Source organism: Callithrix jacchus, chromosome 1, assembly GCF_049354715.1.
Source record: "Callithrix jacchus isolate 240 chromosome 1, calJac240_pri, whole genome shotgun sequence".
Lineage (NCBI taxonomy): Eukaryota > Metazoa > Chordata > Mammalia > Primates > Cebidae > Callithrix > Callithrix jacchus.
In genome coordinates this window covers 79382901-79410000 of record NC_133502.1, presented here as the reverse complement: position 1 = coordinate 79410000, position 27100 = coordinate 79382901, and the positions used below count along the sequence as shown (strand labels likewise).

At 49.1% G+C, this 27100-nt stretch overlaps 3 long non-coding RNA genes across 3 annotated transcripts; 1 reads left to right on the top strand and 2 right to left on the bottom strand.

Moving 5' to 3' along the window:
• Positions 1–3016: 3016 nt before the first annotated feature.
• On the bottom strand, positions 3017–15833 carry LOC144579168 (uncharacterized). Its single transcript, XR_013526110.1, has 3 exons — positions 15792–15833; positions 4505–4688; positions 3017–3151 (listed from the first exon to the last, which is right to left on the bottom strand). It is a non-coding gene; the product is annotated as an uncharacterized LOC144579168 (long non-coding RNA).
• On the bottom strand, positions 7670–9169 carry LOC144579171 (uncharacterized). The gene is made up of 3 exons (XR_013526112.1): positions 9074–9169; positions 7955–8053; positions 7670–7799 (listed from the first exon to the last, which is right to left on the bottom strand). It is a non-coding gene; the product is annotated as an uncharacterized LOC144579171 (long non-coding RNA).
• On the top strand, positions 9235–19437 carry LOC144579167 (uncharacterized). Its single transcript, XR_013526106.1, has 3 exons — positions 9235–9476; positions 15431–15633; positions 16823–19437. It is a non-coding gene; the product is annotated as an uncharacterized LOC144579167 (long non-coding RNA).
• Positions 19438–27100: the final 7663 nt, after the last annotated feature.

Below are 27100 nucleotides of genomic sequence, written 5' to 3'. Positions count from 1 at the left end.
CCACGAGAACACACAGAACAGAAAAGAGTCCAAGTTTTTATTCCTAACGCGACTCCTGCCCCTGTGTCCTTTCCCCATTGGCTGGGATCAAGCTGCACAATCTAAACTAGACCTGATTGGCTAAACATTGAATCTTTCTTAGATACAATGGACATGTGATAGGAGAGTGGGGAAGAAGGAAGGGGTTGTCTGCAGAGAACTAGAGAGCAAGTCTTAAGTAAGGAAAGAATGTGAGCAGGTGCTGATAACATCACTGGTGCTGTGGCATGCCTGGGAATGAAGTGAAGTCAGAAAGAAGAAAAGGAGAAGGAAGGGGTGGGGAGTACTGGGAATTAAAGAATAAAAGGTTGAGCAGGCCGTTTGAAGAGAAACCTTGCCATATCTCACAAGCCTTAAAAAGGAAGGAATTTCCAAAACATGTTATGACATGGATGAACCTTGAGGACATTATGCTAAGTGTAAGAAGCCAGACACAACAGGACAAATGCTGTGTCATTCCAATTATAGTAGATACCTAGAGCTGTCAGATTCATAGCGACAGAAAGTAGAAGGGTGGTTGCTGGGGGCTGGGGGTGGGAAATGGGGGGCTGCTATTAAATGGGTAATTTTGGTTTTGCCAAATGAAAGTTTTCTGGAGACCAGCAGCACAGCAGTGTGAATGTGCATAGAACTGGAATGTGCACTTAAAGATGTTTGGGATGGTAAATGTATGTTATCTTACCCCAATTAAAATAAACATTTTTGGAAAAAAAGGGACTTGTATTTTGTATGTCTTTTAAAATTCTATTTGTCTGGTCATTTATTTTCCAAACGTTTCAGTCTAAAAAGGATTAGAAGGAAAAGGAGTCCTTCACTGCACATCACAGATGTTTCCAGACTCACTGCCCTGGCTCAGCTTCTCCCAGGTTCCTCACTTGTTTGCTGCTCCACTTCCCAACCTCCTCAACCCACCTCCTAACCTCTGGCCACAGTGATCTTTCCAGAGCAAACTTAACCTGCTGCCTGTCTTGTGCAATGTTCCTACATCCAGGAAGAATGAGGTAACTGAGGTACGCAGACAGGTGAAGGGTGAAGATGATGAAAAGGAGTTTCTTAAGTGTTAGAACAGCTCAGAGGAGACCCACAGTGAATAGCTCCCCTGTTTAGGCAGGCATTCTGTCAAATATTCAGCTCTCGGCAGAGAAGAGGCCCTGGAGAGGGTAGCTACTCTCTACCTGGCAGCTTGCCCCACCCTCTCTGTAGATCTCTGAAGCTATCAGTGGAGAGGGTAGCTCCTCCCTTCAGCTGGTAATCTCATCCTCTCCCTGCTATCTTCTTTCTCTGCTCATTCTCTACCCTGGCTGAGCCTTGGGCTTTTATGGCCCTCAGAGGGGAGGAAGTGCCTGACAATTGGCCCATCAGCAGCCGTGGGTGGGCTCAGAAGAGGCACCATGAGTCTCTACTCTGGTCAGTGGGACTGGCAGCCCAGTCCCTAGCCTTCAGACCCTCCTTGGCCTGAAGGAGGGGACTGACTGAGACCCACCCCTTTCCGCCCAGGAATCTGTCTGTCTCCCACTGCCATTCATGGCCCTGGGCTCAGCACCAACCCCGCTTATAGGTTGAAGCAGATACTGGGAGAGGAGAGAGGCCAGGCAGTGGGATCAGACACCCCTGAGCCTGCAGGGATGGGGTGTGGTGGGGAAGGTGAGGGAGATGGGGGAGTCCTTGCCAGGACCCTGAGGCTGGAGGAATGCCCAAGTCCTGTGCCTGGGAGTGCAGTGGCAGCTGTAAGGGAGCTCTCCCCTCGCCATCTCAGAAGGAGCAGCAGGACTCCCTCTTGTCCCTGGCTGGTGTCTGCTCTGTGGAGTGGGAGGCTGAGGTCTGTAGCCATGAGTCAGGTGGCTGCAGCTTCACCCAGGAGGACAGATCCTGTCTGCTCCTGGCTCCCTCCAAGAGCACAGGCAGTCTCAGATCCACAGCTGCCGTTTGGGTGGCTGTAGCCCAAACTGCAGGGCGGAGCCCCTGTCTGTAGCCACAGGTTGGGTAGCTGTAGTGGCCCCCGAGGTACTTCCACCCAAACTCAGTAGGGGAAGGGCTCCCACCAGCTTCATGGAGTGTGCAGCCCCAGCCACGCCTCCCCGCTGCAGCCAGTGTGATGGCAGCTGCTGTCACCATTCCCCACAAGCACCCCCATGCCTCCACATCTCACTTGTTGCCCTTTTGCTCATAATACTCTTGCTTGTCAAAGACTGCTTCTCTCAGGAAGCCTTCCTTGAATGTCTAAGCATCACTGTCACAGATCATCCTACACCAGCCTCCTTTGTAAATTTAAGAAGCTGTAAAAGCAAGAGTCCAAGCACTTTGATGGCCATTGAGAGGGAAGCTTAGGCAAGCAGGCCCCCTGGCTCTTCTCAAGGGATGCCTGGAAGGTCCTCCAGCCACTTACAATGCATTGATGTCTTCCACCTACACTTACAGTTTCCTCTGACATCCACATTTGCAAATCAGAGCAATACAGGTGTCCTTCAAGCCTGCACAGGTGCAGGTGGCATCAGACAAGAGGCCCAAGGTGAGCCCTTTAAGGACCGTCATCCGGACCCCCTCCTGTCCCTGCCCTGAGTGCTTGCAGCACTGAGATGGCAGCACAGAGCCATCTTCTCGTCTGATAAGATGGACATGGTTTCTTTCAGCCTGGGAGAATCACAGGGTCTTCCCAGGCCAGGTTGCTGATGGGTTTCTCAGTGACTGGAGAACAACGGGGCTCAACTGGCAGTCACCCAGAACACCTTGGTTGCTCTCTCACATAAATCCTGGTGCAGACAATGGGCCCTTCTTCTGCAGTTGACATCCCTGCACCAGGCAGGTGATGGTCCTGCTGGCCTTCTGAGACCCGCTTTGCTTCCCTCCATTCTGCAGTGAAATCAACACTGCCTTTGACCAGGCGCAACCCAGATTCTGACTGGGTGTCTGGGTTTGAACTGAGTGCAGAACCCCTTAAATAAGTTGTTTCTAAAAAATCTGGCAAATGACACCTGCAGACAGAAAGGGGCATCTCCTTTTATTTCATGACAGAAACAGAAGGGACAGTGTTCTTCCAAGACCCAGCTCTTCTTCCGGGGGCACCCAGATCCCAGCATCCTGGGGCTGGTGATTTTGGGTTTTACTTTTTGTCCTGTAAACAGCAAAAAACCTTTATTATACACAGTCTCAATGTAGAATTTAAGAATCATTTATGGCCGGACTCAGTGGCTCATGTCTGTAATCCCAGCACTTTGGGAGGCTGAGGTGGGTAGATCACCTGAAGTCAGGAGTTAGAGACCAGCCTGGCCAACATGGTGAAACCCTGTCTCTACTAAAAATACAAAATATTAGCCAGCCATGGTGGCAGGATCCTGTAATCCCAGCTACTGGGGAGGCTGATTCTCCTGGGTTCAAGCAGGAGAATCGCTTGAACCCAGGAGGTGGAGATTGCAGTGAGTCGAGATTGTGTCATTGCACCCCAGCCTGGGCAACAAGAACAAAACTCCGTCTCAAACAAACAAACAAACAAAACAGAATTATTTATGGTTTCCTGCATTTCCTGCAATCCTCTCAGGTATAATATGTCAGATTCAAACTGGAAACTAAATCCTAATGGAAAGTTTCTTGTGGTTCATATTTTTGACTGGTGATTGGCAGGTTTATGCAAACAAATGAATATTATAATTTGGTAGCTAAGCAAATACATTACATTTATAGAATTTAAGTATCTTCCATGAAAGTTTTGATTGCTCCAAGGAGATGCCCCTGGTACAGGCTGCCAAATCACCAGTACATGACCCTGCAGGCCTGGATCTGAGACTAAACAGGTCCGGGCCGTGCCTCTGCAGGGCTTCCTGCTCTAATGGGGAAATAGAAAATGCCTGATAAATAGAGTCATTGTTGACATTTATTTTTTTTTGAGATGGAGTTTCGCTCTTGTTACCCAGGCTGGAGTGCAATGGCGCGATCTCGGCTCACCGCAACCTCCACCTCCTGGGTTCAGGCAATTCTCCTGCCTCAGCCTCCTGAGTAGCTGGGATTACAGGCACGCGCCACCATGCCCAGCTAATTTTTTCTATTTTTAGTAGAGACGGGGTTTCACCATGTTGACCAGAATGGTCTTGATCTCTTGACCTTGTGATCCACCCGCCTCAGCCTCCCAAAGTGCTGGGATTACAGGCTTGAGCCACCGCGCCCGGCCCCATTGTTGACATTTTTAAGCCAGCTGGGAGCCTTGAGAATTTGAGATTTGACCTACATACAAGGGAACGGACCTTTCACAGACCACAAAATGCTAGGCAGGGTCTTAGAGGACAAGGGCATGGCTGATGACCAGTGTGGCGTTCTGGACCCACACAACCCCATTTCAGCTTTGCCAGCTCCCGGCTCCTGGTGAGGCATCGACTGGTTTTCAGTTGCCCCAGTTATGAGGGTTGGCTTCGAGTTTTTGTGGCTTTGGACTGTGACATTCCCGACAGATGGAAGGGCTCCGGAGAACACCTACCAAAGCAGAGGCTGCGTCTGAATGACCAACCCAGCAGGTGCACCAGGGAGGTGTGTGGTGGGAGGCAAACTCTGGATCAAGGCAAAGGTAAATGAACCAGCTGTGGCCCTCCAGCCAACTCATGCCGGGGGCCTTGGAAATGCTGAGGATCTGTCACAGGCACAGACGATGAGGCGCAAGGAGGCTGCGGAAGAGAATACACAGGAAGTCACTGAGGGCAGCTTCCATGTGTGGAGCAGACTCCCCTGGCCCAGCGGCAGGTGCCCCACATGAATGGAGCTGCTCTTTCCTGGGGGTGGCCGGGGAAAGGTATAGGAGTGGCTTTTCTGATCCGGGGTCCCTGGCCTTTCCTTGATGAAGGGACGTGTGTGGGGTGCTGGCCTTGGGGCTCAGGGAGAGCGTGGAAAGTTCTAGTGTGTCAGGTGGCGGGGCTGGGGATACCCTGCCACGACCTGGAAGCCCGGCTTCCTGCAGGGCTTAGAGACTGACCCATGCTGTGCCAGTGACTCATGAAGTGCCACCCACAGGCTGGGGGCTTGTGATTTAAATTGTTCTACTTTTCTTGACTGCAATGTTTTCCAAAGTCAGCGGGATCTCAGTTTTTTAAAGAAGGGGTGGGAATCTCTGTGCGCTGTTCACATGGACTCAGGACAGCCACCCTGCCCCTTCTGGGATGTCCCCAGAAAGCAGGAGCGCTCCCCAACCAGGCCTGTGGTGGTGGGGTCAGGCCTGCAGTGCCCAGTCAAGCTTGTGTTGCTGCTAAGCTGAACTAGGTAGTGGTCCCCAGGGATGGCAGGAAGTGACGAGGGCTCAGGGATCTGCCCACTGGCTCGTTATTTGCAAACAGTATGTAAACACACAGGCAAGCTGTCGCTGCCCTCAGGGCGCTGGCCTGCTGCCACCGCAGCCCCTGAATCCTGGTGCGTGGGCGCTTTGGCTTTATAGAATTTGGAGAACAACTTGATTGGAGCGGGCTGTGGACTTTGCTGACACCAGGAAATTATTTTCTCTTGGATGCAAGCCCTCCTTTGCTTGCTGGGAAAGGGATGGAGTTGGTTCTGGCTGAGCACCAGAAGCAAATATATTGTTTTCCCTATTTTGGATGCCTTGAGGCCCTTAGCAAAGACCTCTGGGTGCCCTTGGTGTACAAGGCACAATTCAGACGGTGGCTTAAGCGCCAACTCCTTAGGGAGAGCTTCCCCGACCACTGTTCCTTAAAAAACAGCCCCCAAAAACCACCAAATAAAACAACCCACCCGGGTCCACTTCACTCTATCTGGAAATATTTCTCTTTGCTGAATGATCTCTCTCCACTAGACAGTGTGCTCCTTCAGCACAGGACCTTGTTTTCACGGACACTGCCCTATCCCAACCCCGAAAACAGTGCATGAAACACAGCAGGTGCTTTGGAAATCATGACACAAATGCAGTGCTTTAAAATGTGTCTGGGACTAGTTTTAATCAGGGTTGGGAACACACGGGGACACTGAGATGACTGTCCTGAAGGAAGATGCCTTTATACTCACAGATCCCTGGAAGCAGGGGGTGCAGCAAGCACCAGGCCAGTTGGGAGGCGCCTGGGAGGGGAAAGCCCGGGCCAAGCCCTCCCTGTGGTTTCTGGGGAAGGAATGGAGGCCCAGCAGGTTTAGGGTCAGAGGGCTTGAATACAGGTGCTGTACTGTCAGCCCCGAGTCATCCTGGGATTGGGGCAGAGGAAGGCTGCCTCCTGGAAGTGTGAAAGCCAGATAGAGGAGGTGGCTCGTGTCCGGGCTGTGGACTGGTCAGCTTGCAGAGCCAAGGCACGCCCAGCAGCAAGTCATTTGCTATCTGCAGGACTCAGGTAACCCTGGGAGGGGCAGTTCCTTCTGAAGTCCACAAGGCCCCACTGTTGAAGCAGCATAAAATCAGTAAAATTAAAAAAAAACCACACAATCAATACAGAATGACTCTTTGACATGTGTGGCAATGTAAAGATTGTACATGCAGTGTTTAGATAAGCATGAGAACCAAAGAGACTTGTAGTGAGCTAAGACAACTTGGTGTATCGTTCCATTTCTATTGCTCCTGAAATCAACATGCTTCCTTCGGAGGGTTTTGCCAAAGGAATCCCTCAGTGGGAAAACAGTATCTTCTGATACCCCCTCCCAAACTTTTTGTTGGAGTACCACATACATTCAGAAAATCATATCTATCCTAAGCGTAGAGCTCATGAATGTTCACAAGCTGGACACATCCAGGAAACCAGCACGCAGACCAAGAACAGAATGGTGAGTGTAGCTGGGAGCCTTCTTATAGTCCCCCCATTTCACCCGCAATGCCCGTTCTAACTTCTAACAACACAGGTTAGTTTTGCTGGCTTTTTCCTTCTTATAAATAAATTCAAATTGTGTCTAGCTTATTGTGTTCAAATTGTATTTGTGAAATTCACCCACATTATCACCAAAGGTTGAAGACAGTTTATTCTTGTTGCTGTGCAGTATGTATGAATGTATCACACAAATGTATATGATGTATACTTAACCATTCCCATGCTAAGGTGAATGTGGGAAATTTTCCCTTCACTGACTTTTGCCTGCTGGTCTGTGTCAGTCTTTTAGCTGCAAGAAACAGAACGTCCTCTGGACAACCTGACTCAGAAAGGTGGTTTACTGGAACCATTCTACATAAGGGGAACAGCTAGGCTTCGGAAAGGATGGGACTCCCTTACTAGGGGATCCTGGTGGCGAGAACTCGAGGACAACCTCACTGAGACAGAATGGCAAGTAATTCGACTTGCCTAGAGCAGGGTTCCTGCCTCTGTTGCATGGGACCCTAGTTGTCCCCCGGAATTTCAGTGTGCCATGGAGGAAAACAGGACCTGTGGCTCAGTCAGTGGAAAACCAGTTTAAAAAGGTGACAACTCTCAGGACGTTTCACAGGAGAGAGCACACTCCAACCAAAAGCAGGAATATTCCTGGACTTGACTTTTCTCATGGAGCACCTACTCACATCTCCAGGGCTCTCGGCTCCAAGAAACACAGCTTGGGAAAATGCTGCACTGAAGTCAACTGAAGGGAGGGAGAGGTGGAAAATACGTTTTGGCATTTTTAATGCACAGTCAGGGCTTTTTTTTTTTTTGAAAATAGGAAACTCTGGAAACAGGCTCAGTGTGACCCTTCAGGAAGAGTCGTTTGGCAAGTGTAGGTGTTACAGTTTGCAGGGTGCCTTCAGGTCCACTGTCACATCTGTTCCCAGGGATGGGTGGGTTGGGTGGAAGAGCCCAGATGATGGAACTGGCAGCCAATGCCACGTGCTCCTAGAAAGTGGAGAATCCAGGGCAGAGTCAGATTCAGAAACAGGCTCCCAGACAGAACCACATGGTGCCCCCTGCTCTGCCGGCTCCATGCAGATACTGGGCTCTGGATGAGGACTGGGAATGTCATCCCAGGCCTGAACCCTGGACAGGCGCACCTGGGAGCCAGCCTGGAGGAGTACGAGTAGAAAGAAGGCCCAGGAGTGGCTCGGAGGGTCCCGGCAAGGCCATGGATGAAGATGAACCTGCGAAGAATCCTGAGAAAGGGCGGAGGCCTTGGAGGGAAGCCAGGGAAACTCTGAGGGAACAGCCGAGGCCTCTGCACCCCGGGAGAAGGCGCAGCGCAGTAGCGCTGGGGGGTGTGGGGCGCTGGGGAATGTGGGACGCTGGGGGGTGTGGGGCACTGGGGGTGGGGGGCACTGAGGGATGTGGGGCGCTGGGAGGGGGGGTGCTGGGGGTGGGGGTTGGTGAGGGATGGGGGTGCTGGGGTGGGGGCAATGGGGGACGGGGGCACTGGGGGTGCAGGGTGCTGGGATTGTGGGGCACTGGGGGGCAGGGGGCACTAGGGATTGGGAGTTGGCAGCAGGGCGGCCTGGAGGTGTGCCCTGGGCTTCCTCTGGAGCACCCGGCCAGTGCAGGGGCTGCAGCCGGCAACGCGGGCGCCTTGGGTTCGGCCTCAGCCTTCCAGCCGACCGCCTCCTCCCAGGGCAGGACTTGGGACAGTGACTGAGCAGGGCACACGCCTCTCCTTCGGCCCCTGGCTGCCCAGGCAAGGCTCTTCTGTCCTCGTCACGGTCCTGCCCTGTCCCTGCCCTGTCCCTTCCTGCAGCCCGCGGGGCCTGGACTGTCCCCGCCCACTCCTCTAGCATCCACAGCAGCTTTCCCGGTTCCCCAGCCAGCCTGTCCCGTGGGTCACCCAACTCCCACCTGCTGTGCGGGGACTAGAGCACACACCACACATCCGGAGACGGGAGGGGGTGGGACGGGGGTGTTGGAGGAGGGGGTGTGGTGTGGGGTGTGTGTAGTGTGCTGTGTTTGTGTGTGGGGTGTGTGTGTAGTGTGGTGTGGTGTGTGTAGTGCAATGTGTGGTGTATATGTGTCATATGTAGCATGGTGTGGGGGTGTTGTGTGGTGTGTGTGCGTGTGGTGTGTTTGTTGTGTAGTGTGTGTGTTGTGTGGGTGTGTGTGGGGAGTGTGTGTGGTGTGTATAGTGTGGTGTGTTGTGGGGAGCAGTAGCCATCTTGTAACTATGTTGCTTAAGCTTTTGTTCCTCTTACCTAAACCTCCATCTTATGGGCTTCCCTTATTGTTTAAGTTTCTCATTCCTCCTAGTCAGAGGCTAGCCTGCAGCCTCGTCTCCATGGTTACTCTCTGACCTCAGCCCTCAGAACTTCCCGCCCTTACTTGTTTATAAGCAACCGCCTTGTAGCTAATAAACGAGACTTGATCAGATCCTTGACTTGTCTCTATTCTCCGTGTCTCCTGTCTCTCTCTTTTAATCCCCACTCCTTCCCTAGGGTCTGCGTTGCTCGTCCAGCGGGTCAGGACAAACCAGTGCCCAACGTGGGGCTCGAGTACGAGGGACACAGTGAGGGACGCCGTGGAGGTCAGCCGGCACAGAAGGATTAAGAAACCCGGAGGAAAGAGCGTCGTGGGAACCTGCCACGGACTCGCGCTCCGGTAAGCGGACAGTGAATATGGGACAGGAAATCAGCCAGCATCAGTTGTTCATAGAGAGTTTAAGTAAGGCTTTAAAGGCGCGGGGAGTAAAGGTGAAAATAAAATGATTGTGTAAATATTTTGACTATATTCAGGATGTCTGCCCTTGGTTTCCCCAGGAAGGAACCATAGACCAAAAATGGTGGAAAAGGGTAGGAGATGCTTTAAAAGATTATTACAGTGCTTTCGGACCTGAGAAGGTCCCAGTCACAGCCTTTTCTTATTGGAACCTGATAGATGAAATTTTAACTCAGAGATGCCGTGTCCCCCTCATTGCCAATGTAATTACTCAGGGAGAGTCTCTCTTAAAGGGAGAACTCGATAAAAGCACCCTCAACAGTTCTAAGAGCCCAGGTGACTCTAAGCAATTGTCTGTAACTGATGAGGCGCAGTCGCCACAAGCTAATGAGGAGGATTTAATGTCCTCTGATAGTGACTCAAAGAAGGGGACGCCCGGAGAGTCACAATGCCAGGCTGAGACTAAAAATGTGCCTTCAGCAAAAACAAAAAGAGGGCCAAAGAGGGTGTCTGCCCAGGGGGCCCCCAACTCAGGATCTAGACACACCAAAAAGGAAAAGACCCCCTGGCTAATTGAAAGAGCAAATAATTCTGAAGACGAAGGCATTGAGGAGGGAATAGATTGGGATGACTTAGAAGAAGAGGTGGACCATTATAAAAACTCAGATTGGTTCCCCCATAGGTGGCGACTTCTGCCTTACAAGGCGGGGCCCTCAGCACCCCCAATGGCATGTCCCGTTATTGATCCCCGAAAAAGGTTACAAGAAAAAATCAAGTACCTAAAAGAACAGGTTAGGCTTGAAACTGAGCATCAAGAGCTCATAGAACAGCTTGAAAAAAATAAAAATAGGTAAAATAAAGAATGAGGCTAAAGCTCAAGTTACCCAAAATGTCACACCTCCCCATAGGGGAGCGGTGTTAAGACAACCTCCTCAGCTTAACACCTTATTAGATTTAGAGGATCCAAGCGCGTACCCGGTGACAGAAACCACCGACCAGCAGGGGAAAGCTTGGAGGCATCATGCAGGTTTCAATTTTAAAATAATCAAAGAACTAAAAACTGCGGTGGCACAATACGGCGCTACTGCTCCATACACCACTGCGATTTTAGAATCAGTGGCCGAAAATTGGCTTACCCCAGGAGATTGGCAGACCTTGGCCCGAGCCACCCTTTCAGGGGGTGATTATTTGTTGTGGAAATCTGAGTTTTATGAATGTTGTAAGGAAACTGCCCGCCACAACGCACAGGCTAATAATAATTGGAATTTTGACATGCTAGCTGGTGAAGGCAATTACGCTACCAGCGACGCACAATTGCAGTATGATGCGGGTCTGTACGCCCAAATTCAAACTGTGGGTACAAAGGCCTGGCGAAAGCTGCCTACAAAGGGGGATGTTCGTGCCTCCCTTACCAGCATAAAACAAGGGCCAGATGAACATTTTTCAGAATTTGTACATCGCCTCATTACAGCGGCAGGCAGAATTTTTGGGAATGCAGATGCAGGCACAGATTTTGTTAAACAACTAGCATTTGAAAATGCTAATGCTGCCTGCCAAGCGGCTATCCGCCCTTAAAAAAGGAAAACAGATCTCTCAGGGTATATACGCCTGTGCTCAGACATAGGCTCTGCCTATCAACAGGGATTAGCTATGGCTGCAGCCCTACAGGGCTATACTGTGAAACAGTTCTTATCTAATAAGTCAAAAAATAGGTGCTTTTAATGTGGCGCCGCTGGTCAGTATGCTAAAGATTGTAATGCTGATAAAAAACCCTCCCTTAATACAAAAGTCCCTGGCTTATGTCCACGATGCAAGAGAGGGAAGCATTGGGCCAATGCATGTAAATCCAAAAGGGATGCCCAAGGGCAACCACTTTCTCCACATCAGGGAAACGGAATGAAGGGGCCCGCCCCAGGCCCCCAAGCAAAAACAAATCTATGGGGCAGTTGGTTTTGTTCCTCCAACCAACAATCCGTTTCAAACCTCTGCCGAGCCACAACAGGAAGTGCAGGATTGGACCTCTGTTCCACCTTCCACACAGTATTAACACCAAAATGGGGGTTCAAGCATTGCCCACAGGCATCTTCGGGCCCCTGCCTGAGGGTTCTTTTGGACTTATTCTAGGACGAAGTGGCCTTACCCTACAAGGTCTACAAGTCCTCCCCAGAGTAATAGATAATGATTACACAGGAGAAATCAAAGTCATGGTAACCTCCCCTAAAGTTATAAGTACTGTCTCCCCTGGACAAAGATTTGCACAGCTCTTACTCTTACCTCTCCATAAAACCCATAATAGAGTTATAAACAAGGACAGAGGTAACTTAGGCTTCGGTTCCTCTGACGTCTATTGGGCAGAAGTGATATCTCCTGACAAGCCCATGAGGACATTATGGCTAGATGCAAAGAAATTTACCAGACTAGTAGATACTGGAGCAGATGTGACAATAATTAACAAAACCCAGTGGCCTGCCACATGGCCAATAAGTGCTACTATTACTCATCTCACCAGTATTGGTCAGAGCAAAATACCCGAGAAAAGTACAAAAATGTTAAAATGGGAAGATAAAAAGGGAAATCAAGGCCAAATCCAACCTTATATTGTTGCAGGCCTACCCTTCAACCTTTGGGGAAGGGATTTGCTGGCTCAGATAGGTATGGTCATAGGTAGTCCTAATGAGATCATTACTGCCCAGATGCTTAAACACGGGTATGTGCCCGGCACTGGGTTAGGAAAAACCCAAACTGGAATTTTAAACCCTATAGAATCTAAACCAAAAACAGACAAGAAAGGAGTAGGACATTTTCAGTAGGGGCCGCGGTCTGTCCTGTAGCCCACGCAGACAAAATTACTTGGTTATCAGACAACCCCGTATGGCTTGACCAATGGCCCCTCTCTTCAGAAAAATTAGCTGCCGCACAACAACTGGTACAGGAACAGTTGCGGGTGGGGCATATAGAACCTAGTAATTCTCCTTGGAATACACCAATCTTCCTTGTTAGAAAAAGGTCAGGAAAATGGCGATTGCTACAGGATCTTAGAGAAGTCAACAAATCCATGGTCCTCATGGGGGCCCTACAACCTGGGCTCCCTTCTCCTGTCGCCATACCCCTAAACTACTATAAAATTGTTATTGATTTAAAGGACTGTTTCTTTACTATTCCATTACATCCAGATGATCAAAAACGTTTTGCTTTCAGTGTGCCCTCTACCAATTTTAAGGAACCTATGAAAAGATATCATGGAAAGTGCTACCTCAAGGCATGGCTAATAGTCCAACCTTATGCCAGTCTTTTGTTGCCTTAGCTATTCAACCTATTAGAGACACCTGGAGAGAGATCTATATTATCCGTTATACGGATGATATTCTTTTAGCAGAAAAAGTTGGACAAGATGTTTTGTCTTGTTTTAAAGCCTTACAAATATCTCTTACTCAACATGGTCTGCTAATAGCTCCTGAAAAGGTGCAACTCACAGACCCCTATACGTACTTAGGCTTCCAACTAAAAGGAAGCCAAATTACTACGCAAAAGGTACAACTCAGGTTAGATAAACTGAAGACACTCAATGACTTTCAGAAGTTATTAGGAGATATTAATTGGCTACTACCTCATTTGAAACTATGCAAGGCAGATCTCAAACCGCTATATGATATTCTAAATGAAGACCCAAACCCCACATCACCTCGCGAGTTAACCTCTCAGGGAATACATGCTATTCGAACTGTGGAACATGCCATCAATCATCAGACCATCACTTTTGTAGATTATAGCAAGCCGCTCCGATTTATTATTTGTCAAACCTCATTATCCCCTACCGCTGTATTTTGGCAAACCGCTCCACTCATGTGGGTACACCTCCCTAACACGCCAAAAAGAGTCCTTGAACCATATTACCTTATGGTAGCAAATCTAATTATCCAAGGCCAAACAATGGGCAGGAATATTTTGGTTATGAATCTTCCTTAATTATCCAGCCATACAGTAAAGAACAAGTTCAGTGGCTCATGCAAACTACTGAGCCTTGGCTTATAGCATTGGCTTCCTTTTCAGGACAATTAGACACCCACTATCCCCCTCATAAGTTGATTACTTTTGCCAATAGACATGAATTTATCTTTCCAAAAATCACAAAATCTGAGCCCATTTCCAATGGACTCGTAGTGTTCACCGATGGTTCATCCACATGTATAGCTGCCTATGTTAGTCAAGGCCATACCGTGCAGTTTCAAACTTAATCATCCTCGGCTCAGCTTACTGAGCTGCAAGCAGTTATAGCAGTATTCTCTGCTTTCCCTAATCAACCCTTAAACATTTACACTGATAGTGCATACATTGCTCAATCCATACCTAATTTAGAGACAGCTCCCATCATCAAACATACCTCTTCAGCTGCAAAATTATTCAAACAATTACAACAGTTCATCAACAGCAGAACTCATCCTTTTTTTATTGGACACCTACGGGCCCACTCAGGGTTGCCTGGACCACTGTCACAAGGCAATCAACAAGCCAACTTAGCCACCCGCGTTTTTCATACCTATGCTGCAAAAGTTAAAGACCCACTATCTCAAGCTCAAGATGCACACAACCTACACCACCTTAATGCTGACTCCCTTAGATTATTACATCATATTACCAGGGAACAAGCTAGACAAATAGTTAAGGAATGCACACAATGTGCCACTCACTTACCCATACCCCATTTGGGAGTTAACCCTAGGGGCCTAGTCCCTAATGCACTCTGGCAGATGGATGTAACTCATGTTTCAGAATTTGGCAATCTCAAATATGTTCATGTATGCATTGATACCTACAGTGGATATGTGTTTGCCACACTCCAAACTGGAGACTCCACTAAACACGTCATCGGGCACTTACTATCTGCTTTTGCCACCCTTGGCTGTCCACAAAAAATTAAAACCGATAATGGACCCGGGTATACCAGCACAGCCTTTGCCTGGTTCTGCTCTCAATTAAACATACAACATATAACTGGCATCCCCTATAATCCTCAAGGCCAAGGGATAGTGAGAGAACCCATCTCACTTTAAAAATTACCTTTGAAAAAATAAAAAAGGGGGAATGGTACCCCATTAAGGGGTCCCCCGGAAACCTCATGGCACATTCACTATTTATACTCAATTTTTTAACTTTAGACAAAAATGGACACTCCGCTGCAGAACGCCATTGGCAATCAGAAACTCAAACAAAATTTGCATCAGTGATGTGGAAAGATCCTATGACTGGCTCCTGGCACGGACCCGACCCCGTATTGATTTGGGGTAGAGGATCAGCCTGTGTATATGCAAAAGAAGCAGATTCAGCCAGATGGCTACCAGAGAGATTAGTGAAACAAGTAGACAGTAAAGGAACATCAGGATGTGAGGATAATAACCCCTCCCAGGGAATGCGTTAAGCCCTGAGAATTATTCCCTGTTCCCCCTCTTTCAACCTTTCAGATACATGTGGACCTTAATATTGATATCCCTGATAATTACTCTCATACCTAAGACTGACAGCGGATTTGGATCACAATATGATGTAAGATCAACTTGACTCCCTAGCCGAAGTAGCCCTGCAAAACCGACGAGGCCTAGATCTGCTCACCGCCCAGAAAGGCGGACTGTGCTTCACATTAGATAAAAAATGCTGCTTTTATGCTAACCGTTCTGATGTTGTCAGAGAATAAGATAAAAGCCCTGCAAGAAGACCTGGCAAAAAGAAGAAAAGCACTCTTTGATAATCCATTGTGGGGAGGGTTGAATGGGTTCCTCCCCTATATCCTCCCCCTCCTCGGCCCTTTTGTCATTTTCCTTCTACTCCTCACTGTTGAACCTCTTATATTCAACAAGGTCATGGCTTTTGTCAAACAACAGATTGACTCCATAAAAATGCAGCCCCTACAGGTCCTTTATCATAAGCTGGAAATGGAGTTGGATCAAGGCTACGGTGGAAGCTTGATAAGCACCACCAAGCGTTTCTGACATCGCCTGATGAGCTGGACCAGTTAGCCAATGACGGGCAACCTGAGAGCCTAGCAGTAAGATGCTCCCGCCTAAGACAGGGGACCAGGATATGAATCCCGCTCACCCTATGACAGGTAAGGGTAAAAAGCATCACTGCAGGTGTATCTCTTGACCTAAGACAGGCATGGTCCCCACAGGCAATCGGCCACACAAAAATTAAATAAAAAAGGGGGACCTGTGGGGAGCAGTAGCTGTCTTATAACTATGTTGCTTAAGCTTTTGTTCCTCTTACCTAAACCTCCATCTTGTGGGCTTCCCTTATTGTTTATGTTTCACATTCCTCCTAGTTAAGAGGCTAGCCTGCAGCCTCATCTCCATGGTTACTCTCTGACCTCAGCCCTCAGAACTTCCCGCCCTTACTTGTTTATAAGCAACCAAGCAACCGCCTTGTAGCTAATAAACGAGACTTGATCAGATCCTTGACTTGTCTCCATTCTCCGTGTCTCCTGTCTCTCTCTTTTAATCCCCACTCCCTCCCTAGGGTCTCTGTTGCTCGTCCCGCGGGTCGGGACAGTGTGTGTGGCATGTGTGTGTGGTATGTGTGGTCTGGTGTGTGGTGTCTGTGGTGTATGTAGTGTGTGTGTTGTGCTATGTGTGTGGCGTGTTGTGTGTAGTGTGTGTGTGGTGTGGTATGTGTGTGGTGTGTGTAGTGTGTGTGTAGTATGTGTGTGGCGTGGCATGGTGTGTGTGGTGTAGTGTGTATGGGGTGTGTTTGGGTGTGATGTAGGGAGTGTGAGCTGTGTATGCAGCGGGGTATGTGCAGAAACAACACAGCAACACGCCCCTGATCCACATGGGGTGTGGAGCAGATGCTGTGGAGGCTGCCTGGCCCGTGGGCGTTGGCACTGGGGACTGGCTGGCCCAGGGACTGTGCTCTCCCATGCTGTCCTCCCCCTTAGCTGCTTAGCTCTGAATCCACCTCCTTGGCTCCTCACCCTGGCGACCTGGCCGTGTGCCTTCTGTGGGACAGCGGCAGGTTGCAGGACAGGAGGCTGTTCCCATCAGCAGAGTCCCAGTAACCCACGGGACCCCAACGTGCCACAGTCATGCCCAGTTTTCTAGTTTGCCTCATCCACTCCCAGGACCTGCCTGCCCACATCCCGCCCAGGGACTGCTGGTCCATTTCGGAGATTTGAGTCCAGCTCTCTGGGAGGCCCCAAGGCCAGGCAAGTGTAGAGATCCAGTTCCACTCCCCAGGGCCCCTTCTCCAGCTTCCAGGACCTCTTGTTCTCAGAGCGCTGATGACTTCTCTTTGCTCTGTAGGGTCCTTCGCTGCTTCTATCAGTCACCATATCTGAATTCTGGCCTGCCACTCAATCCTCCAATATCGACCAACAACAGGAGATTCTCCCCATCAATCTGAAGAGTGAGGTGTGTTTCCCTGACTGGACTCCAAACACAAGTCCTCCTTCTTTCCAACTGTGATCTCAGAGGCATGGTCTTAACACCAAGTGCAGTTGCTTGCAAGTTGAGGAGTACATTCAAATGGTCAGTTCTAAAATTCTATTCTTACTGAAGACTGCTGGTGGAAATATCAATGTGTACAAAATGAAAAATTCAATAGTGATTAATACTGCATTTCAACAGAAGAATCCAATCATCTTGACAAAATTTCAACTGGCAAAATTTGCCTTGCAGAATTGTATGCAGGGGAATCCGTGGGTCTGATATGTGGTGGGCTTTGGATGTGTTCTGTAGCTCAGTGTCCCTTCCTGCTATGTCAAGTCATAGCCTCAGTTCCACCAGCCCACCACGTCAGGCCATGTGTTTCAGAGCGCTGCTCTCCCCAGCGCTGCTTCCTTCCTGGAGAACTTGATGTTGGAAGCACCAGGTGAGCTGGAGCTTCTGCTGCTACAGCGCTCCCACGATGCAGTCGAGAACGAAGCCCACCAGAGAGAGAGGAGAGCAGACCTGAGTGGTAAGCTGGAGACACTAGGTGTGGGTGGTGTCCCTTGAGCTTTGACGCCATGCCACACCCGAATCCAGCCTGACATCCGTGATTTTGCTTTTTGTGAAAGCAAGCCTGTGTCATTTGCGACAAAACAGTCCTACTACATAGGACAGCTTTCTCTTGAAGACCTATGAAGTGAAAGACTTGAAGCTATTGCAATGGTTCAGGCACTAGGACACTGGCAGGAAAGTGGAAAGAAGGCAGCAGAGTTAAGGAAATATTTCTGAGGTCAGCTCTGGAAGTCTCGGCTACTGAGTGAATACAGTGACTGAGAGAAATGGAAGCATTGCACCAAGTAAAAAAAGATGGTGCTGAGATTTGGGTTACCAGGTCAATGACCGATATAATGCCCTTAAAGGGGTCAGGCGTCTCAAACACAGGATGAGTGCAGAGCTGAAGATGAGGAATTCTGCTTTGGATGCCATGAGTGTGAGGTACCCAAGGATAACTCAATGGGAAGCAGTCACACCTAAGCAAACAGGGTGTGCAGCTGAAACTCAGAAGGGTGGTTGGGCTGTGGGGAAGGTTTGTGATCACCCACCAATGAATTCATTAAAAGCATGAGAGTGAGTAGAGGGGTGGTGCATGAGACTAACCCTGGACTGAGGATAGCTTCCGAGGAAATCCAAAGGACAGGTGAGGAGGAGGAGCCCACCAAGGAAACCAGAAAGAGACCGCTGGAGAGACCCAAGGACAGCCAGAAGCACAGCCTTCCAGTCTGGGAGCCAACTATTCAAGAAGGGAGTGGTTTGCCGTGGATGCCATGGGCCACCATGTCCCATCTAGGAAAGCACATTGGGTTCTTTCTTGAATACACTGGGATTTATTATTCAGACTTTAAAGACTCTATGTCCCCGACTTCCCTTCACCCTGCTCTTTACCTTCTCATCTTCCCTGGTCATGAGTGCATCTGCTAAAGGGTAGAGAAAGGAACTTCTGACTAGTTAAAGAAAAGCTTTGGGGTTACGCAGCGCAAGCTGTTCTCCCTCTGTTTGTGAAGAAATGAGACTATGGCCACCCATGGGAGTGGGATCACTTTGGTTTCTGGAGCAATCATTAGTAGCAACTTTTACAGGGGGTCATTTTGGTTCACCTCTGGGAAGCAATTCGCTTTTAAGAAAAATAGATGCAAAGTTACTAAGGACATCTGACATTTAAACCAACTCCAGCAGACAAATTCTGATACTGACATCCCTCACCAGAAAAAGAGAAAAATCCATCCGAAGGAGGAGAAATGACCTTCACTGAGTTACACTCCTGGGTCCCCTTTCATTGGAAGGACATCCCAAGTTGCTGAGCCTGTGGTTACTGCAGTCCTCGGTTCCAGAACCCAGCAATTCCTAACATCATGATTGTTTCAAGTCTTATCCAAGCCCTATGTATTTCAGATCATCCGTATTTCTTGTTCTGTACCCAGAGGGAGATTGGGAAAACCCTTAAGTCTCTATTTGAGGCAAATACATCTTTCTCATTGCCCCAGCCCATGTGATTGATGAAGCAATTGAAGAAGAGAAGGGTGCTTCACACATGGGAAGAGCTCAGTGTTGAGACACTCCTGGCCCTGTTCGGAAATAGCACTGATTTCTTTGTATAATTTTTTTTGGTGTTAATACAGAAAACATGAAAAACACAGTTGAAAGAATGAAGCATGTCTACACACATGCAAACAGAAAGACGGACCAGAAGCTGGTAGCAGTGAGGGATGACAGTGCTTGCCCCTGGGTTGAACAGCAGAGGAGCTAGGAGGGAAACTCTGCTCTTTGGGACCCTGTCAATTTCATGTTACAGATTTACAGAGACAGATGAATTAAACATTACATAAAAAAAAAGTAATAAAACCACTGATAGGATCTGTGTTCCAGGAAGGAAAAAAAGCATATTACATAATAGGCAATTTCCAGAAATAAAAGCAGGAATTTAGAGCCTATGCTAATCATAAATCCCTTCCCTGTTCCAGAATCCCGTTGTCTCTGGGGTCTTGGTCCATGTTATCTAGGCCATGAGTGGTGGAGTGGGATGCTGCTGATTTCCAGGCAGGAAATAGGGGCCAGGGACCCTTGTAGTGTCATTTCTGGGTCATGGAAAGGAGACCACTAATTAATGATGGAAATCCCACGGGCCTCCCAGGATGTAGGCAGCCCAGACCTGGACTCATTCACATGCAAAGGAAGTGGCCTGAAGAGGCTGCAGTTGGCAGGTGTGAGGGGTGGGAGAGCAGGCTAAGGGGCCTGTGTCTGTAGGGGAGGGAGAGGGCAGAGTGACACAAGCCGGCCAGGGGGCAGGAGCCTGCGGTGTCTCCAGGAAAGCAGAGGAGGCTGTGGGGGGCGTTGGGGCTAAAGAGCCAAGTGTGGAGACTGCAGCGTCTTGTGCATCTCCAGAAACTCAGACCACCCATCCTCTAAAAGCAGGTGGATGACTAAGGGGGCCGCTGAGGCATTCCAGATCACACTGAAACTGAGCCCCACTGCCTGACTCAGCGTCGTTTTTAACAGACACTCGCTGCCACCCGGCCCGGACCCAGCTGGCGCTGCGGGTCCTTCCACCCCAGTTAGGAAGGGTGGTGGTTCCCGCGGAAGCCCCTGCCAGGGTGAAGAAACTCGGTGTGGGACTGACTGGCTCTGGATTACTCCGTTGCTCACAAGCGGAGTGCCCCTCTGTGCCTCAGCTGCTTCCTCTATAAAACAGAGAATAGGAATACCGGCCCAGAAGTGTTGTTGGGCAGGTTAAAAGAGAAAATCCACTGGAAGCAGGAAACAAATGACACACAGTAAGGGCTTAACACCTGCCAGCCGAAGCCCTCTGCATCGGTCATTCCCTAGCCAACCCCCCTTAGCCTACTAAGCCAGACACAGGAGGCTTGCACCCACCGCGGTCCCCGTGTGTTTTAACGGGCTCCTGGGAAGCTGTGTGGAAAATGGATTCGGGAGGAGGCCAGAACCTCGGAACACAGGGAGAGGTCTGCAGGCATCCAAGTGGGAGCTGGAGAGGCGGGACAGGGCCCTTGGCAGAGGGATCCAGAGAATATTTTGGAGAAGTTTTCTCTAAGACTTGGTATCAGGTGGGAAGCAGTCACTTGGCCGGGGACACCGGCTTTGGAGGCAGGAGGGAGGTGGAGCCAGGGAAGGCAGCTGCAGGGCCGATCTGCGGGGTGGGCGTGGAGGGTGGCTGGGGGCAAAAGGCCGGGGGCGCAGGGCCGCAGGGATTCGCCTGGAGGAGCGAGCCTGGCTCCTCCGCGCCCCGTCCTCCGTCCGAGTCGCAGTCCTGCCCACCCTGCCGGTGCTTCCGCTCTTGGCTTCCCACGACCTCGGCGCCACGTGCGCGGGATCCGGTGGAGGCTGCTTTCCCGCGGGCCGCCGTCCAGGGCGGGGAAAGGAGCGGACCCTCCCGGCTCCAGGTGCCTGGGTCCCCGGCGGCCTGCAGAGGCCTGCAGAGGCCTGCAGAGGCCTCGCCCACGCCGCCCGCCCACCAGCCTCGTCTTCGCGCTGGGGCGAGGGCACAGGTGGCACTCTGCCCATCGCTCCAGTTGGGGACCCCCCACCCCCCATCGTCCCCGCTAACCGCATTCCACTTCCACCCAGCCCATCGCCACCCGGGATCCCCTTCCCGCCTATCGCTATCCGAGGATTCCCCGCCCTATGTCCCGCAGGCCGCAGGGGTCTGGAGGATCAAGGGGCGGACCCCGCAGAGGACTGTGCCACCCTCCGTCCCCTCCCCGCGGGGAGCAGCCCCCAGGCCCGCCCCGCGTTGCGTGCCCCGGAGGGACTGGGCTTTCCCGAAGGTGTGCCGCTCCTGGAGAACACGCGCCCTCCAGCTGGACCGCGCTTTCCCGTTTCCAGCTGGCAAGGCCGTCCGTTAATTCGCTTGCTTCCTCTTTTCCTCATAGAAAAAAGCAGCCTGATTCCGAGAAACGGATTGTTCGGGGCGGCTCCCAACTGGAGTTACGGGTTCCGCCGCGGGGGCCCTTCGGAAACGCGCGGACTTCGGGCGAAGCCGCCTCTGCCCGGTCGCAGGTCGACCTCGTCGAGGGACGCCTGAGAGTAAGGGGCGCGCCGAGCGGCCTCCCTGTGCCTGGCGCAGGCATAGGGGCTGGGCTCGCCGCGGAAGACCTCAGCGCGGCGCTGCCGGCCCCCGACACGCAGGACTTTTGGTTCAACAGCCCGACGGTGCGCGCTGCCTCCGCCCTCTCCCCGCTCCCTGTCCCGCGCGTCCGGAGTGTGGGTGAAGTGTCAGAAGCACTTTATGCTTGGCCAACCCAAACCACGAACCTCCGCACCAAATGGCCCACGTTCCTGTTCCTCTGGGGCTTTAAACGCCAAGGGACACTAGAGGAGGGGTGTTCAGCCCTCCCATTCTCTTATGGCTGGCCACTCCCAACCCGTTTGTAAGTGGCCATTTCTGATGATTCCAGTGCAAAACATGTTTCTCCTTTTGAGCTGCAGAAGCCTTCCTTGTTCCTGCCGTTGGGAGAGCATCCATCATCTGCAGCTGCGTTTCTCAGCGGGTCTTGTCCCTTAGCGCCCACCTAGGGGTCATTCTGAGCGTCCTGAGACCTACTTGTTCACCCCAACACGCCCCAGCACATGGCCGTGCCCTAAGGGGTCTTTGAGGGCATTTTAGATAAGCGGCACCCCTACCTGGGCCCCGCGGGGCTGACTGGGCCCCGCGGGTTTGCCCTTTGCTGGCATGTCAGTGAATTAACTGCCATCCTTGGGACGACTGCCCAGTGATTTGGCCTCTGGAGCGTCTCAGGTGTGTATTTCACAACTCCTCCCATCTTCTCCACCTGCTGAAGGCATATTCCCCTGATATGGTTTGGCTCTGTGTCCTCACCCAAATCTCACCTTGTAATAATTCCCACGTGTCATGGGCGGCACCAGGTGGAGGTACCTTGGTCTCCTGCCAGTGAGTTCTCACGAGATCTGATGGCTTAAGGGGCTTCCCCCCACTTCCCTGGGCGCTCATTCTCTCCCGCCAAGCTGTGAGGAAGGTGCTGTTCTTCCCTCTTCACGTGAACTGCCTCCATGATTGCAAGTTTCCTGAGGCCTCCCCAGCTGTGAACCAATTAAAATTCTTTGTAACTTAACCCAAGTTATTTCTTGGGTATTTCCTCAGAGCAGCGTGAGAACGGACTGATACACCCCCCACGTGGAGTAGTGGGAGCTGGGGGAGTTAGGAGGTCCCAACAGGGTGAAGGTGTGATAGGGTCTTGGGACAGGGGGAGCGCTGCCTGAGGAGGGAACGCTGGGCAGGGCATTGAGGCTCCACTGGGCTTGGTGAGCATGAGGCTGAGAGAGGGACGTGTGGATTGAAGAGTCAGGGGTGACATGGATTGAGGAGTTGGGTGACATGGAAAGAACCTGGGGCTTTGCCAGGCATAGGTGAAGGAAGGCCACTTAGGTACCGGCAGTGGGAAGAGAGGGCAGTGAGTAGTGAACAGAGGAAGAGAAAGCAGAACACTGGAGCACAACGCTGGGGGCGAGCAGAGGTGGCTGGGGGGTTCCCATGTGGTGCATTCTGGCATTTACGTTTTGAAAAATAATTTTTGTTCCTATTAATGCTTTTATAATAGTTGTAGGAAAGAAGAAAAAATATGAATTAGCTATTACGAGGCTTCTTTTGAGGTTTTTCAGTTCAGAAACATGCCTCACTTTACAAAATAAGAAAATCCTAAGTTAAAAAATGTATGGAGGTCAATAATTGACATTTTAGTCTGACAATACAACTCACTGGAGCTTCCTTAGAGACGTATTAGAAATTCAGAGCTGCATGCATTTTCCCCCTACCAGATAAACTGAAACAATATAAAGTGAGTTATTTCTTTTGAGACTGAGAGGCCTTTAGCTAATGAAACAGGTATCTGTAGAAAGAGGCATTCTTGATTTTTATCTACAAGACATAGAACTAAAAACCAAGAATGCCAGATGGGTATTATGTCTGTCCATGACAGAAAGGTACAAACCATATTGATACAATTAAGATTGGTCTTAGCAGACACTTCAGCAATAAATATAACCTGTAGCAAAGCAAATAAAATATATGAAGTATAACAGAAAAGCAATGCAGGCAAAGGTGGACAGATTGCTTGAGCCTAGAAGTTCAAGACCAGCCTGGGCAACATGGCGAAACCCTGTCTCTACAAAAAATACAAAAATTAGCTGGGCATGGTGGTGTACATCTGTGGTCCCAGCTACTTGGGAGGCTGAGGTGGGAGGATCCCTTGAGACAGGGAGGTGGAGGCTATGGTGAGCTATGATGGCACCATTGCACTCCAGCTTGGGTGACAAGACTGAGACCCTGTCTCATTAAAAAAAAACAATGCTATGTGTGAATTTTTTTCCAATCCTTTTTTAATATGGAAAATGTTTTTTCAAAATAATGTCTTACATGGAATGACAATGTAAAAACCAAATAAAATGGATAATTTCAAATTTATAAGTAAAACTAATATAAAGTCAATTGTCGATCTCACGTATGTCAAAATTTGCCAGGTAACACATTTTGAAGAGGTGTTACTTTTGGTCAAATTTTTTCCATCTTTAAAATTGTGGTAAAATACATATAAAATTTAGCATCTTAATGACTTTTAAGTGTACACTTCAGTGTTACTAAATTCATATTGCTGTGCAACCATCACTACCATCCATCTTCAGGCCACTTTTCATCCTATAAAGCAAACTCTACATCCATTAATAACTCCCCGTTCTCCCCTCCCTCCAGCACCTGACAACCACCATTCTACTTTCTCTCTATGAATCTAATCTAGGTACTCCATGTAAGTGGAATCATATAATATTTGTCCTTCTATGTCTGGTTTATTTCACTTTGCATACTGCCCTCAAGGTTCATCCATGTTGTAGCATGTGTCAGAATTTCCTTTCAAGGCCGAGTAATAATCCTGTGTGTTGTATGATATTTTGCTTATTCATCGACAGACATGCCTTCATGTTTTAGCTGTTGTGAATAATGCCACTGTGAATATAGATGTATGAATATGTGTGAATATAACAACAACAACAACAACAAAAAGCACACATTGGGCTTCATCATGAGCTCAGCTGTATGTAGGGATGGGGGTTGCTGGAAGTCGTGGTGGGGCAACTGAAGCACGTCTCTGGAAATAGTGTGTCCCTGGGGGACAGGTCAGGCAGGTGAGTCCTGCTCAGTTACAAACCTCAGATAAGCACTGACACATTAGAATTACTGTGAAACTGCAAAAACAAAAAGGGTGCCTGTTCTGATCTCTAGACACCCTGATTTAGAGTTTCTTGGCGAGGACCCTGGATATCTGCATGCTCAAAAGCCTCCACTGGGGGTTCTGATTTGTTACTCTTGGGGCTGGCAACCACACAGCCTTGAACTTAGGAAGGAAGGGTGATCTGTCTCTCTTCTTAGGGGCAGAGAGTAAAAATACCAGATGCACTGTTTTCGTAGTGAAACGATGCAAGACCCTATGAGGCAAACTAGCGTGGCCCTTTAGCCAAGCAAAAGTGAGATGTTCTTCCCTCCTGCAACAAACACCAAGTGGAGCCAGCCGTACATGCCACAGTGTACAGCGGCTTTCACCCAGAGGAAAGTGGCTTATGAACCATCCCAGTAAGGCCTCCCAGAAGCACTAGGCAGAGGATGCTTTGCAAACTGGTGGAAGATGGAACCAGGAACAAGGTTCAGTGACATACTTGGTGAGGTCTAGATCCACTGTTAAGCCGGATTTGTGACATAAAAACTCTCCATGTGTTAAAAAAAAAAAATTAAAAAAAAAATCTTTAAGGCAGGCAGTGATCCCCATTCTTCTGGATTTTATAGACCAGTAAGTCTCAAATAAATCTGGGACTGACAGCTGATTACCAACTTTTATGTAAGGACAATGAAAAAGACTAAAAGCTATGATCTACCATCAGTTCACAAAAGAGGCTTATTTTGATATCATTAAGGAGGGATAACTTCAGAATTTAAAAACTGCAGGCATTAAACTTTAATTAGAAAATAACCCTGTATTTCCTGTGGCTGTCTCATTTTCTGTGGACGAATGAAATGTTTATCATCATCTCTGCAAACTAAGGCTTCTTTGCCTTGAATACTTAGGGGCAGCTGTACCACTTACAGATGCTATTTCCTTGAAGAGGTGTTTTCAGGGTTTTAAGGAAACTGAGGAATTCAAGTGCAAAAATCTCTTGGTATCTTGCCTCAGTTTCCAATATTAATAGCTGTGTGGTGAGTGCTCAGCCAGAAAATGGTATCATTGCTTTAAAAAGAAGTCAAAAAAGATTGTGGCAAGTAGTCATGGAAACTCGAAGTTGGAAGGTTTTCTTAGCAATGATCTCACCCCTGTGGTTTTCAAACTAGTGCTCCATGGAGCCACAGTGGTGTTGCTTGAATCAAGACTTCCATTTTAACTGTTTTACTAGTTAAGTTTCTGATTAAGATACAGTTCAGTTGCTTTAAAAAAAACGGCTGACTACCACTGATTCAATCCATCACCAATTTAAAGGGGAAACTACAGGAGGTAAGGGGTTTGCTTGAGGCCACTCATTTCATTGGCAGAACTTGGTGACACATCACCAGTGGAGTAGGGGTAGGAAGAATCTTGTCAAACATTCCTAGTGTCTGTTCTCAGGTCATCAATGGTTGAACCAAATCTATCACTCCGTTGCAGGGAGTCCAGTTTCCTTCTGAAACAGATGGGCTCCTTTTCATACTGGACTCTGCATTCCACCTGGCACACTTCTCTACATGATAATAGCAATAAATATTTCACTGACAACTGTTGGAAACCTTTAAACTCCAGTTATGCAGTTTTGCTCCCATTTTTTACTACTACTGTTAAAAGTTTCTTTAATAGCATTTCTTGGCCGGGTACAGTGGCTCACACCTGCAATCCCAGCACTTTGAGAGGCCGAGGCAGGCGGATCACTTGAGGCCAGGAGTTCGAAACCAGCCTGACCAAAATGGCCAAACCCCATCTCTATTTAAAAAAAAAAAAAAAAAAGCCAGGTGTGGTGGTACACACCTGTAATCCTAGCTACTCAGGAGGCTGAGGCATGAGAGTCTTTTGAACCTGGGAGGTGGAGGCTGCAGTGAGCCGAGATCATGCTACTGTACTCCAGCCTGTGACAGAGTAAGACTCCATCTCAAACGAAACAGAACAAAACAAAACTGTACTTCTTCATATGTGAAGAGTATAGTGCTAATATTTACATGAATATCACTATTTACAAGGTATTAATGTCTGGACTACATTGTCTAGTATGTAAATTGAAATGAAGTTGTATCTACTCATCAGTATTCCTCAGCTGATCATACTGTAGGCTGAAAGCATCTACAATCAAGTCTATCACAGATTGTATCATGCATTTGTCGTGTAGAAGGCCCCTCAATGGCAAAACATCTGATAAGTCTGGACATGACTCAGCTGCACAAATAAACTCTACATAATTTAAAACAGTATTTTCACACTGTGGTTCCTAATCATGGGTCATGAAATTCAATTCAGTGGGCTGTGAGAGCTTTAACACACACATACTCATCACCCTACCAAACACATTCCTAGAAGAGAAAAATGTCAAAATATGTCACATGCCTGTGAGTAAATA